Genomic DNA, 13,551 nt, shown 5'->3' with positions numbered 1-13,551 from the left:
TAATTTACGGTTCCCACTGTGGGTTTTTTCATCTAACCCCTTTAACCCTTTTAACCCCACAGCAAAATCTTCAGTTTTAAATGAACACTGAAGAGTGTACACACTACAGAGTGTTAGAGTAATTGAAGCATTGATGAAGTTCATGAGATAATAAGGGGTTAATTAAGTGATAACTGAGAACACCTGTTAACAAGAATCACTGAAGGACAGAGAAACACAAGAACTACAACTGACTTCAGCCACAGCTTTAGATGAAATCAACTGAAGATAAAAGAAGACATTAAATCTCTGAAGATCTCATCAGAGGATTAAACAACTCCACAAACAGCATTACCAGCTTCACACATTACTAACCAGACTGACTTTATTTCTGTCAGACATCTACAGAAGCTCTTATTGGGAATTATCAGATCTTTAGGTGTTGATGTTTAACTGAAAATATTTGGTCACCATTATCGAGATCAGTGTTTGCTTCAGTTGGGCTCTTGGCCCTTGACTTTGTAATGATAGTCTTTCTTTGTCTGCTATAACTGTGTGTTTCTTAAACACATTTATTGTAGCAAAAAGCCAAGAAAAAAAATGGTCAGAAGTTATTGGCTATGTTTTGCTATAATTGTAATAGGATGTTTAGTTTGTTAATCTTGTCCAGTGTTTCTTCCCTAAACAAACCCATTCTTTTAAAAACACATACATTTACCCTTATCTTATGTTTTTAAACTGGGACCCTTCTGAAATTATCATCCACTGATTAGGAATTAGTTATGAATGATTTATAAAGTCATGATTTCAAAAATTGCTTGCGTTCTGCTGTCATTTAGACTCACATAGACATGAAGAATCAGCGTATGAATCTCAACAATGGTGACAATCAATAAAAAAAACGAACAGATCAACTCTGAACATCACAAAACACTACTTAAAGTCAACACAACAACAGCAGCAAAAATAAAGGCAAATAGTAAGAATTAAAGAAAATAACCAGGCTATTCAGCAGCAATAATTTATTCATGCCGCAATGCATGCTGGGAGTTTTGAGTGTCACCATGGTTGAGATTCATACGCCGATTCTTGATGTCTGTGTGAGTCAGATTGATTCAGATGTTTGGACCACAAGCTGTTCCCATGCTCTTCAAATTATCTGGATGTTGGAACAATGATGTTACAAAATTATAGGGTTCAAGTTTTGCAAAAAATTAAGCATCAGCTATATGTTTATAGATAAGAATTGTAAACTATTAGTGAGTTAAACCATTATTAAATAGTCAACATAACCAACTCATGGTTTTTTCTCAGCTTTGCTTGCTATAACAAAAATGTATTGAAAACACACCGTTACAGCAGCGAGAGAAAAACTAATGTTATTGCGTCAATGTTCAAGAGCCCAACTAAAGCAAACACTGATCACCATAATGGTAACGTCAGAAGAAACAATAAAACATCATCTGATAATTCTCAATAAGAGCTTCTGTAGACGTCTGACAGAAATAAAGCCAGTCTGGTTAGTAATGTGTGAAGCTGGCAATGCTGTTTGTGGAGTTGTTTAATCCTCTGATGAGATCTTCAGAGATTTAATGTCTTCTCTTTATCTTCAGTTGATGAAATCATGTTTCTCTTTCCTTCAGTGATAACAGCAGGTGTTCATCAGTGTCTGAATTCACTCTCTTCTTTCCTCTCTCTCTGTCGAGTGGTCTATATCAGTGAACTAGTGTAGGGAATAGTGAATAAGGGGATAGGGAGGGATTTTGAACACAGCCTCTGAGTGTCGACTTTAAGCGTGTTGATTCACAGTATATTACCCAGATAGCCATTGGACGCTGTAACGGAACAGGGCCGCAAACGCAAAACGATAGAGCCGGGTCTGGCTCGCATCCGCCTCACGGACTCGTTCCTGAGTCCAAACGCACATTGGGCCGAAGCCGTTTCTGGTCTGTTTTTAGGGGTTGTTGCGGATATGTGCCAGCGCCGATCCAGCACCGCCTGATCATCCCGTTACAGATGCGTAACAAGTGCGTGAAACGATTCCGCCTCCCGGAGCTGTGCCGGATGTGTTACGATTCCGCTTAAATCACCACTGGATTGTTATAATAACCTATGCATAGGCCTACATTTTTCAGCCTTGGCTATAAATAAAAAGCTTGACTTTACTTGATAAAGGCTAGTTTCACTTGGAGCAATGCGTAGGCCTATAGGCTATAGCTGAAATAAATCGTTTTAATGATTAAAACGCATAGCCTACTAAAACAACGTGAACAAAGTCAACAAACACAGAATTAATGACCACAAATTCAGATTTAATTATACAAAACGAACAACAAAGTAATGAACAAAGTCAACAATTAACAGATCAGTCAAAAACAAACACATAATTAATGGATACAAAAAACACCTATTGCTATTAACACAACGTGAAAAAAACAGTCTGGCCTCTCCTGTCCGCCGAAAAGGCAAACCACCTGATTGCATGCCTCCATATTTCATCTTCTGTTGCTGCACCTGGAAAACAGCATTACTGATTAGGTTGAAAGAGAAATTTGGATCAGTGCTAGGCCTACATGACGACAAAACAGGCAGACGTAGGCTATATTGCATTTGCTTAAAATGAAGATAGCATCCTTCTAATTCGGCCTATATATAGTATACTTACTATATATATATATAATATTATAAGTATACTTCTATAACGGTTTGTGCATAAGTTGATGGAGCTGTAATAAAATAATAGCCTAATAATAAAAAAAACTGGTCATGTAAAACTGAATAAGACAAATTAACTATATGTAACCATTGAGGTTAAGACGTAGCCCCAATTAGGCCTAATAAAAAGAATAAGAAGAATAAACAGAAGACATTATTGTTGGTGTATGCTGTTTTACGAAGATGTCAAAACTGGAAGAATTGAATCTCTCGCGATATAGGTCATTCCAAAATGATAGCACTTGGTAGGTTTGTATATCCCATCCACCACATAGCCATCATTTTTATTGAAAGGAGACGTGTGTTATCCAAGCATTAATGGCAAGGAAAGCACCTTAGGTTACTTGAGCGGCATGGATATGAGGTGTGTGTGTGTGTGTGTGTGCGATCTGCTTCAAGGTCTTCATGATAATGTAGCATTTCTGTGTTTAGAATCCAGTATTACTGTAATCCTATTGTTTTTTATGAGTTTAATAAAGAACTCCGCCTCGTCTTCTCTCCAAACAAACCGAAACCGTCATCTGTAAAGAATGATCGACTTTTATTCGCGCCAGGTTGACTCATAGTAACCCGAGAAGAGCGAAATGTTTGAATTTGCATGGTAACTCAAATGTTTTTATTTTATTTTTTATTTATTTATTTTTACCACTTTCGTTTGAAAATGTAAATATTTGGAATATAGTTAATTGAGTGCCACGATACAAATAAACATACTAACCTGCTTTGGACATGAACTTAGTGCTTATACCAATCCTTGATAAAAAGCTATTCGCTTGTTCCACTTCTTCCCCCATGGTATATGCAGCACCAGTTTGAAAGCTTCCATTCCATTTGATCTATGAGAGAGGAAAAGTGTATTACATGAAGGTTTTATCAGAATATATAACAACATTTAAAAGAGGCAATATGAACACTTTGGTGTGAAATACCTCACATTTTATGTCATGTACTTTCGCATGCATTACTGAGAGCAATGGCTTCATGTTCAGAAGATTTCTCAGTTCCGGGCAGGCCTGGCAAACTTTGATTAGGTATGGCCAGTATTTGCACATGATGTCAGCACAAAAGAAAGTTGCATTTTCTGTGCAGAGCTCTTTCTGCAAGTACAAAGGATATGCATAGATCTCTCCTCTAAACATATTGAGTGCCTTTAAAAGAACACCATGCCTACAGACAGCGACTTCAATTCCCTCCTCATCCAGTTTACTGCTGGTCTTTCTGGAAAACTCTTTTGCAGCTGCAAACTCTGCAGATCCACAGACACCTTTGCCTCCCACCTAAATGAAATACAAAATAATAAAAGGAAAATCTGGCTTTTGGGATAGACAGAAAAAACAAGCCGATATGCCTGATTCATGAACTGTGTACACATGACTTTGTATGTGAAATCAGTGTATAACACTTTTCACAAACAAATCATGAATCATAATGTGTACATGCAAGCAATCTGAGGCAATATAGTAGACTTGCGTGTTGTACTTTTTCACGGATATATTGAACAAAAGAGGAAACCTCATCATCTTTGCAAAGAAACAACCCTTCGAAGTAGGCAGAGTCCTCTGAACTAATAAAACAAATTACATTTTTAAACAACAATGAACACAATCTTAAGAAAGAACAACTTCAGGGTTATTCAAAGAACTGTTGTGACAATAATAGAAAAGGTATGAATAGAAAATCTTCACAGTATGAAACATTCTTCTCTATGGTCTTTGTAATACTACTGACATAAGACATTAAAGGGGTGATGAACTGAGAAATCAACTTTCCCTTGAGCTTTTGATCTATAAATGGTCATGGTAATATAAAAATATTTACTATAAGTTTCAGAGCTGAAAACTTCCTTGTTAGTCAAAGAAAAGCTTTTACAGACACCAGGCCCAGAAAATGATCATGTGCTTCATCCTTACGTCATTGCGCGACGAAACACCGCCTCTACAGCACGTGTACAGGGAACTACACTGCCACCAAAATGGTCGCATATGCAACCTTTTGAAATGCCATTGCGACCCTAATTTCTATGGGGTCGCAAATGTATCACTGATTATTTTTGTACCTACCTTATGTTTTAGGCAATATACTATGATTTACTATGAGCATTTATTAATACAGAAATGTGTATTTTAAGAAAACGTTTTATAACGTGCTCTGAGCATTCAACACATCAAATTGGCTTCAACCCCGCGACCCCCTCCCGAAATGTAGGCGATGCGTAGCCTAACGTTGATTAAAAAAAATATACCAAAAAAATATAAATATAGACACACAGCAATCGCATTCGCATATATATCTCAACATAGCCTACAATCTGTACGTGTTGAAATTAAGCGGACAATTGACTCATATTGTAAGAAGGGAAGTTCAAGTGTAACAGAACCATCACTTGATGTCGATGTGACATGTCAAACGGAGCCTGTGAGTGAGAAAGATGAGGCTGAGAAGGATTCGTCAGGGAAAGCACACGCGGGAAAAACGGATAACGTTATATGAATTTCGACAACAGTGGCTCGAAGAATACCAGTGGTTAAGGTACCAAGACGGAGCAATGCACGGTATGTACTGTAAATTCTGTGGGCCATCAATTGCTTGCAGGACTGTCCAAATTTGTAACTGCGTCAAAACAATTCAAACACGATCATTAACGTTAGCCGCCACGTTTACATGCACACTTTTTTGTCATTCCAATTAAAATAATTACGATTAAAAGATTCAGTGGACTGTTTACATGAGACGTTATCTAAACCGATCTGGGGTTTAATTACATGTGCTGAATTTCAATCGCAATCATCACAAAGCAGTTTGTCTGTTGACGCTCCTCTCCAGCAGCTGAATGTGTTCATGGATGCCATAGCAACTCTCAACAGCCACCAGGACTTACACGGTTTTATAAAAGCTATTTATTTGTTGTAAAGTGTAATAATCATCTCAGAAAAAATAAATTCTTCTGTCAGGAGCAGTTGAAGTAAAAAGTGCCTGGGACAAACGCTGTAAAGATGAGAGGATGTAGCCAGGCTATGTCTGTGTCATTATGCCAACATTATCGTCATACGTTCTTAAGAATTAAAAAGTTTACCCCTCAGAAAAATTAACTTTTCTCTCAACATTATAAACCTGCGTTTGAGCGCGGCGCGCAGTCAGTAGTGAAGGCGCGCGCTGTGTATCACGTCATATAAGGACGCACACTCAAAAGTAATCCGGTCAGGTCGTTTAACATGGTTACATTTTTCATGAAAAGGTTTATCCCACCCCTCTCAAACCGATTACAATTTCATTCGGTTTGGGCATTTTTATTCAGATTGAGGTGTTTATATGGAGCATTTTCATTCGGATTGGGCTTTTAAAGGGGGGGGGGGTGAAACACTCAGTTTCAGTCAGTGTCATGTCAATCTTGAGTACCTATAGAGTAGCATTGCATCCTGCATATCTCCGAAAAGTCTTTATTTTTTTTATAATTATATAAGAAAGATGCGCTGTTCCGAGTCTTTCCGAAAAAAGCAGAGCGGGTGGGGGCGTGTCGTGTGAGCGGAGCTAAATAATGACGTGTGCGCGGCGCTGTTATTGTGTTGAGTCGAGTGCGTCGTAAAGCTGTGTCATCCCTAACAGCGGGAAAAAAACTTTATCCAAAATAAAAATATGGCTTTTAATCAGATACAGCCATACATCTATGATCCGGAATCAGACCCAGAGGCTGCAGTTGAACAGGAGCAGCAGCAAAAACGACTAGAGCAGGACGTCTCTATGTGGTACAAGTTATACACTAACTATATAATATGCTTAGCGGCTTGTGTTATTTACATATTTATACTTGAATTATATCGTCGTATTTTTGTCTTTGAAGGTGTACATGTGGGAAGTGCAGTTGTGCACGTGTGTGTGTGTGTTTACGCGTGGTTTAGACAATTGTAACGTTATTAAGCGGACTGGTTTTGCACGGCAGGATTAGTTAGTGTTTACATAGATAGACATGGAATAGTAGCACATTTGAATGAAGAAGCGCGCTTATTTAGTTCAACATATTTCCCCCCTCTTTGTGTATTGTTGTTTGGAGTGCTTTTACAATACACAAACATAAAGTTACACATATAATGGCCAGCTAAACAAATGTACACGCACTACACATCGCATGCTCCATTGATCAATTTCTATATATAGTAATATATATAGTAACTATACGTGATCATGTTTGGGCTACTTGATGAGCATAGGCAAAAACACAGACATTTGAAGCACTCTTACTCACAGCCTGCGGTTCTAACGTTGGGACCTTTATCGTTGGGACTGCTCCATCCTTCAGCATTAGGCGATTGGGAAAATCCGGCGTCAAGCTGGGCCTTGTTTATGAAACAGTCGGCACCGAAATGCAGCGAACAGATATAAACATTCGCGCAACTCAGTTGCTGATCCGGAAAAGCAAATTCCATCCACTGTTGCCTTAACGCGGGGGTTTTGGGGAATCTGTGCAGGACTGTCTTGGTCTGGCAACCAAAAACGCACTTTTTGATGTCATTGTTAATCACCTGTGCAGCAGCCTACGAGCCAGCGCTTTGATGGGCGTAGCCTGTTGCTTTCGCTCTCTCCCTCTCTCTCTCTCACGCTCTTCCGGTAGGATTGTCCGTAAGGCCCATACAAGGAAATTCCGCCCCCATTAACGTCAAGGGGACGCATGATCGCAAAAAACTTGACGAAACTTATGACTAACAGGAAGTAGTATTTTTGACAAAGAAATACTCCCATCAAACGTCCACCTTAACTTTTGAAACTTTGTCTATGTTTAGGATGGGATTCCAAGTCTTTAACAGTGTAAAAAGATCAGTATGCATGAAACAGCAGTTCACCCCCCCTTTAAACCGATTACAGTGCTCCATGTAAACGCACTGAAGCTTCACAATGATAGTATTTTTCTTATTATTTTATGGATTATATTTATTTTATTTTTCCTTAAGAGTTCAGGAGTCTGCACATCTGTGCCCACCACAGCATGTTGAAATGCAAAAGAAATTCATTTTGCACTTTATTATGTACTGTATTTTTTATTGCAATAAATCTATCCCAACCAATGTTAAAGAAAACAAGAAGGCATGTGGTTTAAAAGATGGCAAGTAAAAAAAAGCACACCTGTATGCAATACAGTTTCATTATTGTTCATTATTATCCAGAGTGGCTTACTATAAATAATTTGTGCGACCAAATGATGTTTTGTGCCAGTAACTGAAAAAGTTAGTAGCGCAAGTGCCACCAGTGGAAAAGGTTAGTGTAGTTCCCTGGTGTAATTTAGCAACCCCATCCACCGACTCATGGAGCTGTTCGGTCGATCGCTAGCCAGCAGCAATAAACACATGGAAGGAGATAGCAAGATATTGTGGAAGAACACATTTGCTGCATAAGCTTACTTCATATCCTAATATTCGGAATGTGTGACACTTCATTTTATTTTTAATGAACGTGGGGAAGAATGCATGTTCGCTTCATTTCACTGCGGAATTGTTTGTAAACAAGTCTCAGGTGCTGGATTTTCAGACACAATGCTGTTCCTTCTATATTGAATCCGAAAGGAATGGTGCAATAAACTTATGTGAGTAAAACGTCTTTTTTATATGTAGTAATAATAGTCTGTGGGCTGTGTACCAAAACGTACGCCCGTGTACGTACGCGCACGTGTGTGTGCGCACAGTTCGCACTTATATCGACCGATGGTATGGGCCATGTAATACAGAAATAATATTCCAATCAATCGTGGGTGGACGAGAAATACTGAAGGACAGAGTCACCATTTTTGGTGTCACCATTATGGAGATCAGTGTTTGCTTTAGTAGGGCTCTTGACTTTATAACATTAGTCTTTATCTGGATGCTTTAAAGCAGCCATACAAGTGCAGAGAAAATGTGACCAAGTGTTGATGGTTTTGTTGTGACAATCGTCATGAGCTGAATCTCTGAGTTATGTTTACTTTATTGATTAAAGCAGCTCTGTGATTCTACAGCATAAATTAGATGAGTAATGATAGAATGCAAATGATGGCCCAAGCGGAGTACACACATTTAAATGCATAAAGACAGCTTCAGCCAATGACTTATATTTTTTTTGTCTTCTGTAGACAAGAATAATCTAGACAAATTATACAAATCAGGTGCTGATATTATTCATACTATAGCATATAAAATGTGCTCGTAAAGCAAACCAACATGTTGGGTTTAATATCAACCAACAGAAATACACAAATTGGCTACTGCAGTATATGTGTAGCAGCTTAATTAAGCAAAAAAATAAATAGCAAAATAGTAATTATGGCCAAAGACATTTAAAAAATTGGAGTACATAAATGCGTTTAATTTTCAAATAATAAACATGCATACGTTAAAGGGCAGATGTTAGTATTCGCTCACTCACTCGCTCGCACACTGACTCAATCGCTCGCTCACACGCTCGCTCACACGCTTACGCTCACACACTCACTCACTCACTCACTCACTCACACTCACACACTCACTCACTCACTCAAACACTCACTCACACACTCACTCACTCACACACTCACTCACTCACACTCACACTCACTCACTCACTCAAACACTCACTCACACACTCACTCACTCACACACTCACTCACACTCTTGCTCACACACACACTCACTCACTCGCTCAATTGCTCGTTCGCACACTCACACACACGCTCACTCACACACTCGCACGCTCACACACTCGCACGCTCACTCAATCACGCTCACACTCACTCAATCGCTCGCTCGCTCGCACACTCACTCACTCACACACACTCACACGCTCACACTCGCTCGCACACTCACTCAGCGCACGCTCACTCGCACTCTCACTCACTCGCACTCTCACTTACTCACACTCTCACTCACTCGCTCACCCACTCACTCACTCACTCACTCACTAGCTCGCACTCACTCACACTTAACCTTCATGTTAATTAAAGTAATGGACCTCCCTATGCCAACACTGTACGTTTCTTCACCACAACTGCATATGGAATTAGGTAGTGCCATTGGTAAGAGTCGATCTACAAAAAAACAAGCAAACATAAAAAAATTGTTTCAGTTCATAACTTCGCAAGTTCAATAAAAAATTTTAAAGAAAGTTTGACAATGGCAGCTTTTATTTATGTGACTATTTTAAGAATTACATTTTTAATTACATTTATTAGAAAGTAATTATTCAAAAACTAAAATAAGACAGTACCTTCATGATGGTGAAAATACTGCCCATCAGAGTTCTGCTTTACCACTGTGGTGGGAGGTACAGCCTTGTGGAAGCCTGAAATCATAGTGCTTCTGTTGTGAAACACTTGTGTACGGTGTATAGCACAGTCGCAGTCAATGCAGGTGTATTGTTTAGGCAAACAGTCTTTGCATTTGACCACCGCCACCTTTGCCTTGCACTGTGAACACAACTGTGTTGTGATATGCTCTGTTGCAAGTCTGTTGCTGATTAACAAGGGTCTAGCCTCCCTCCATCTTTCTGATGAAGCTGATGAAGCTGTTGTCCTAGTGCCCCAATGCAATGATGCTGAATGTGGGGTACTCTCACAATGAAGGGTAGAACTAGCCACTGACAGCAGGTCTTGCAACTCGTGTAGAAGAGAATCTGTGACCCCCCCCCCCCCCCCCCCCAAAAAAAACAATTGCAAATTATGTACACCACTGAGAGTAACAAAACAGTCTCCTGTCTAATGTGACAGTGCAGTTACCTTACTACAGATAATTGCTTTTTGTTACAATGTACGGCACAGTTAAGTTTAGACAAAGCATTTTATATAAGTATCATAGATCAAAATCATTTGGGGCTACTGGGGCTCATATGGGGATCTTTGCACATCATGAAAAATGTAGTTGCATGTCATTTATATCCAAAAATAAAGACATGAATTTACAAAAATACCTAATAAATGTAAAAAATAAATAAATAAATAAATCAAAATCTAATAAATCAAATAGGCCTAACCAACCATGATCTGGACCCTGGTCTGGAACAGATTCTGTTGGCTTTGGACATGCCCTTGATTGGCTGACCCTTGAATCTGAATGTAAAAGTAAGTCAAAACATCATTGTTATTTAAAAATCTAATGTACAATATAATACATTATTTTCCTTTAGGATGACAAAACCTTACCATGTGAAGTAGGAGATTCCGTCCTTTGCAGACGTGACTTCTCTCTTATTTTACACTTGACTTTACAGCTGGACTGTCTGTGAAAATCCAACATTACACTATATCTGTGCATCATTAAAATCTGACGTTTTGTTATGGATACCAAGATTGATAGGATTATGACTGTCTGAATGGTAGTAAAAATTAATACTAAAATTTAAAATATTTACATTATATCTATTGTTCCATCAATTTAATAATATTCTTAAAATGTTCAGTCAAATGTTATACTGATTGCCTTAAAATTTGGATGTTCAAAAACTACATTATATTACTTTACCATCACTGGTTGGACCTTTGGGTCATTTTTGTTTGGTTGGTCAAACAGCTCTCTGGATTCCTTCAGAAGATGGTTGAGATTATTCTTGGAACTCTCGAGGCCAAGTGCTTGAATCGTCTGTCCTTGTTTGACTATCTGACAAAGGTCCATTTGTGCAGGGTCAGTACGTTTTTTTTTAATGAGGGCATCAATTTGGCTGCGGTCATACACCTCACCGAGGGCTGCAGCAACTGCGCGCCCTTTTTTTACTAGCTCATCAAGTTTGTTGACACTATCTGTCATAGTGTGATCTGAACATGTCAAAAACAAAGAAACAAACAAAAACAATAAATGCATCAAAATAATTATGAATATATTTATTATATTAGATATAGTATTAAACTAAGGTGACCAGATTTCTGAAAAGGCAACTGGGGACATTTCCTATTTGAGTTGTCTAAATATCACTAAAATCTCATTTGTTATTATCTTTTAATTAAAAAACAGGGACAATATTTGTTTGAATCTTTTGTTATTGTTGTTAGAGGCTCCCTATATTATATTACCATTAATAATTATTATGATTTAGTTAGATTATTAGGATGTTTGGTCAAGATTTACATTATACAATTCAACGAACCCGCCCAAAAAAAAAAAAAAATTAGAAAACTTAATAGTAACCACAAGCAGTTCAAAACTATATTATAACATTACTTAACAAAAAAACATATCCCTCAGTAAACTCTCGAGAGTGCAAAGTGTATTCCTGTAAATATAAATGGACAGATTTGTAAGCAAGAAGTAAAAAAAAAAAAAAAACATATCCAGATGTGGAAAGAAAAGTACTTTGCAATGTCTGCCTGCGCACTGGGTACACTTTCAGGCATGCCTAGGTGCACATGTCGCCCAAGCATGGCTCCCAGCTCCTGGGCTAAATCTGTGGCCTCCCCTTCACTGAGCGCAGAGAAGATACTTATTTTAGATACTTATATATAAACCAATATGTTACTATTTTATAATTTTTTTTGTTCTGTAAAAGTATAGAAAATTGCTATACGGTTGAGAGCATATACAAACCCTAATCAGGCTTCTTAACATGTTGTTTGACATGTTTTCTGCCATGATTCTTCTCTTCAGTTCATCTTGAGTGACTGTGTACTTTCTTTTGGTGCCTGGCACTGACAGCCTTCCCAGAACAGTTTCTTCCCTGAGCTGTTTTGTCCTCTTCTCTTTCCTCAGGTATGTTTTCTTCCTCTCTACCTTTTCTTGGCTATGTTTTCCTCTTGCCCTCTCTCAGCAACCATTTGCTCTTCTTCACTTTCTCTCTCTTCTGCTTTGTTTTCCTCTACTTCACTTTCCTGTGCTGCATTAGCAAAACCAGCAGTCAACCACCAGTATTACAAGATTAATGTAGCACAAGTTAAATACACTCATCTGCCACATCAAAACAACAGAAAGTTATGCTTGTGCACCCTATGCTGTACTTCCTAAAATTTAAGAAAATAGTGGTATAGTATATAATTTTTGATAATTGAACTGAACTAATTTCATAAGGATTATAGAATGTTTATCAAAACAAAACCAAAGATATACACCTTCTAAACTACTTGGCATTTTGTCCCTGATCTGTGCGCGCCTTGAAAATGCATCGGCCAGTGTAAACCAGGATGTACAGTCAAACTCATTCATTAGTTCTTTGGGAGGATCCTAGAGGAAGGAATGGAAACATAAATCATTTGTTTTCTTTTAGTGGCATGCACAATGCCATGATATTATTTTTTATTTTTAGAACTTACCTTCAGAAAATTCCCTGCATAGAGTAATACAAATATGCCGCACTCAGAGTTGTTTCCTTGCTGTTCCGGTACCCTCAATTTCAGGGCTGGCATAGACTCTGCAGAAAATGTCCGGGGTGTTTTTCTTGTGGTTTTCCACATTTCTGTTAAGTAGCTGAAAGAGAGAGAGAGGGAGAGAGAGAGAAAACGTATAAAATGTATATCTCTATTACAGCCACATTTTATTGTACTTTTTTATTGAATCTTTAAGTGTTAGCTTGCACTAAAATAAAAAAATAGAATATTATTGTTCAATGATCATTGTCGACTTTTTAAGCTTGCTGATATCAAATTTAATTTTAATTTTACTGTTTCCAATTGAATGCATGCTATATAGAGTTCAAAAGCCAACACACTTATAATTGTCAATGTATTATAATGAATAATCCCATGCAAACATTTTAAAGTCCTTGTTTTCAATTTAAAAAAAAAAAAAAAGACATGCATGTTTAAAACTAAATGTCAGGGACATATATTCTTATGTTGGTCCAGGGACTTCCTTATAGCTCATCTAATATAAGACTAACAGTATAAGACTTACAAGACTTTTTGCCTATATGGTCTGCTAAACGAATACTACATAAAAAAGG

At 37.9% G+C, this 13,551-nt stretch overlaps 3 long non-coding RNA genes across 3 annotated transcripts; all 3 read right to left on the bottom strand.

Annotated features, from left to right (window-relative positions):
• Window positions 1-2,423: 2,423 nt before the first annotated feature.
• LOC137084979 (uncharacterized) lies at window positions 2,424-3,901 on the bottom strand. The gene is made up of 3 exons (XR_010906866.1): window positions 3,624-3,901; window positions 3,413-3,530; window positions 2,424-2,493 (listed from the first exon to the last, which is right to left on the bottom strand). It is a non-coding gene; the product is annotated as an uncharacterized lncRNA (long non-coding RNA).
• Window positions 3,902-9,624: 5,723 nt separating this feature from the next.
• On the bottom strand, window positions 9,625-10,904 carry LOC137084978 (uncharacterized). The gene is made up of 3 exons (XR_010906865.1): window positions 10,829-10,904; window positions 10,664-10,735; window positions 9,625-9,718 (listed from the first exon to the last, which is right to left on the bottom strand). It is a non-coding gene; the product is annotated as an uncharacterized lncRNA (long non-coding RNA).
• A 952-nt stretch (window positions 10,905-11,856) lies between these two features.
• Window positions 11,857-13,072, bottom strand: LOC137084977 (uncharacterized). The gene is made up of 3 exons (XR_010906864.1): window positions 12,923-13,072; window positions 11,973-12,833; window positions 11,857-11,892 (listed from the first exon to the last, which is right to left on the bottom strand). It is a non-coding gene; the product is annotated as an uncharacterized lncRNA (long non-coding RNA).
• Window positions 13,073-13,551: the final 479 nt, after the last annotated feature.

The sequence above is a fragment of the Pseudorasbora parva genome, chromosome 8 (assembly GCF_024679245.1).
Source record: "Pseudorasbora parva isolate DD20220531a chromosome 8, ASM2467924v1, whole genome shotgun sequence".
NCBI lineage: Eukaryota > Metazoa > Chordata > Actinopteri > Cypriniformes > Gobionidae > Pseudorasbora > Pseudorasbora parva.
This window is presented reverse-complemented; position numbering and strand designations above follow the sequence as displayed.